Genomic DNA, 3,023 nt, shown 5'->3' with positions numbered 1-3,023 from the left:
GCTTCCCAGCCTAATTACATTCACGAGATTTTGCACAGTTGCCCTATTAAGTCATAAACCAAATAAGAGGTTACTGTATTATTTGCCTGTGAAACCATTAAAATTCCAATTTTAATATCTTTATTTTATGAGGAAATACAAAACATGCAAAGAAGTAGAAATAAACTACTCAATTGAACAGGACATCAAAAAAATTTATAGGAAGTTGCATTTATACAGGGAAGTAGGAAGCACTAAAAGAATTGTTAGATGAGGAATGTATAAAATTCATTTGTCTAATATAGGGAGAGTTCTTCATTTCTCAGATCATTTTACAAATGTCTTCCACAGAGATGACTGGATGTTGTGTTTCTGAAATGAATTTTCTTCCACTGCTGTGATTATACGGTGATTTTTTAAAAAGTAATCTGCAGATTTTATTATGGCAATTCATTAAGAATGAAAGGATAGGAAAGCCATTACTGCTGTGACTTTACCAAATAACAAAGCAGCAGGTAAGAGTAATCTCTATACCTTTCATTTCCATACCACTCCTAATAGCATTGTCTACCTTTTCAAGCTGTTTGACAAGCAAATATTGCAACTTCTCAGTGAGGCAGCCAAGATAATATTCAGAACGAGTGCCTTTTCTATCCCTCGCAGCAGTACACTCAGTAGAAACTCATCAGATTCTGAAACCATGCTGTATTTTGTGATGACTTCAAGGTTAAAAAAAAAAAAAACTTTGTAAGATCTAGATAAATGTCCTCAACCAATTACGCCTTTGCCAACAACTTTTAAATAATGGTTTCACATTTGTATTTTGAAGTTTTCAAGAAATATCTATTATAAAATTGGACTGTAAAAATATACATATGGAGCCTTGCCCTGCCGAGCGGTCCGCCGGGCACACGGGCGGCCTCCGGAGCAGCCCAAGCCGATGAGGGCCACGCGCCCTGCCGCTGGCGCTGACGAGACGGAGCTCCCGGCCCCCGAGGAGGAGCGGAGGATCAATGCGGTTCAAGAATCGATTCCAGCGGTTCATGAACCACCGGGCCCCAGCCAATGGCCGCTACAAACCAACCTGTTATGAACATGCTGCTAACTGTTACACACATGCATTCCTCATTGTTCCGGCCATTGTGGGCAGTGCCCTCCTGCATCGGCTGTCAGATGACTGCTGGGAAAAGATCACTGCGTGGATTTACGGGATGGGCCTCTGCACCCTCTTCATCGTTTCCACACTATTTCACATTGTGTCGTGGAAGAAAAGCCACTTAAGGACAGTGGAGCACTGTTTTCACATGTGTGATAGAATGGTTATTTATTTCTTCATTGCTGCTTCTTAAGCTCCATGGTTAAATCTCCGTGAACATGGACCCCTGGCATCTCATATGCGTTGGTTTATCTGGCTCATGGCAGCTGGAGGAACCATTTATGTATTTCTCTACCATGAAAAGTATAAGGTGGTTGAGCTCTTCTTCTATCTCACAATGGGGTTTTCTCCAGCTTTGGTGGTGACATCAATGTGAAGTTAACAGCACCTGCTTCCCGTCACCTCTGCTGTGGCTCTGAAGCCAAAACGAAGTGATAGGCAAGGACTCTTGAAAATTTAAAACGACACAAAGGAAAGCATGCAAATACATCACTTTACATCTCTGCTTCCCTTCCCCATTCACATCTGGAGAGCTTTACAGTCAAGCATTCCATGAGTATTTTCTGAGTGAAGGAATGCGGGAACGTGTGAAGGAGACTGCACACATGCTTCCTGAGTTGCGGCAGCAGATAAGCGATGGAAGAGAGAGGACGCAGCCCAGGTATGCTGAGAAAACATATTGTCCCCACCTCTGCTCATTTCAGAGCAAGTTCACGAACCTGTCAGGTGGCCTTATGATGTACAAACTGTGGCCTGGAAGAAGCAGGGATGCAGGACACAAAACATACCATCAAGCAATTTACAATCCAGCAGGCATCCAGACATACAACCAATGGTTCACAGAGGATGTGCGCTGTTTCATGGGTATCAGAAATGCATCCCTGGGGTGCCTGGGTGGCTCAGTGGGTTAAGGCCTCTGCCTTTGGCTCAGGTCATGATCCCAGAGTCTGGGATCGAGCCCCACATTGGGCTCTCTGCTCAGTGGGAAGCCTGCTTCCCTGCCCCCCGACCTGCCACTCTGCCTACTTGTGATCTCTGTCAAATAAATGAATAAAATCTTTAAAAAATATATATATACATATGTTTTCTTTCTACAAAACAAAGGTGGTTTTTGTGTTTTTCTATAAAATTATTAAATATATAACATATATATAACACTATATAATATATAACATATATATAACAAATATATAACACTATTAAAATACAAAATGTCTACCCATGAAAAATATAATCATCTTTTACTATCATCAGAGGAATCAATGAACTACAACAGACTCTGTTGCATTGACAAGTTCAAATTAACTGCTTATTCTGATTTGTAAAAAGAGGTGAGCCTCCTACAAGTAGTATGAAATAACATCAATTTTATTGACAGAAACATTTCAACCACTAATTTACTAGCTCTGTTATTTAGTGCACATCGAAAGAAGGCTCAGGATCTTTATATTGAAGATTTTATTATACAACCCTACCACACATTTTCTATTATTTTTTATTTGCTTTCAAGAGAATTCTGATTAGCATATAAATCATCTGAAATCTCTCCTAGCTCAAATTTACCTCATAGATAATGAGGTAAGGTATCCAGTACCTGGATATGCAGGGTTAGGTAGAACATTTTTGGAGTGGGGGAAAAAATACTGAAAGCAATGTCATAATCCTTTCAGAAACAGTGACATAGACTCATTCTTTTTACAAATAATTCAGAAAAACTAGCTTAGCTTCTTTTTTACCAAATTTTTGCATTGTGAAGCTAGTATCTTAAGGAAAGGAGGTGTAATTCAAATTAGTTTCAAAAAGTTGTGTTCCTATTGACTTTCTATTCATATTTTATATTGAGATAAACTTAGACTGAAAGGACTAGGGAACGCTTCCTCAGGAAAAC

The 3,023-nt window shown here is 39.7% G+C and overlaps 1 pseudogene across 1 annotated transcript; it reads left to right on the top strand.

Moving 5' to 3' along the window:
* The first annotated feature begins 925 nt into the window (after positions 1-925).
* On the top strand, positions 926-2,018 carry LOC309855111 (monocyte to macrophage differentiation factor pseudogene; annotated as a pseudogene). The gene has a single exon. The product of its transcript is annotated as a monocyte to macrophage differentiation factor pseudogene (transcript).
* Positions 2,019-3,023: the final 1,005 nt, after the last annotated feature.

This window comes from Mustela nivalis (genome assembly GCF_964662115.1).
Source record: "Mustela nivalis genome assembly, chromosome: 20".
NCBI classification, from domain to species: Eukaryota; Metazoa; Chordata; class Mammalia; order Carnivora; family Mustelidae; genus Mustela; species Mustela nivalis.
The sequence above is the reverse complement of the archived record's forward strand: the minus strand, read 5'-3'. Positions and strand labels throughout refer to the sequence as shown.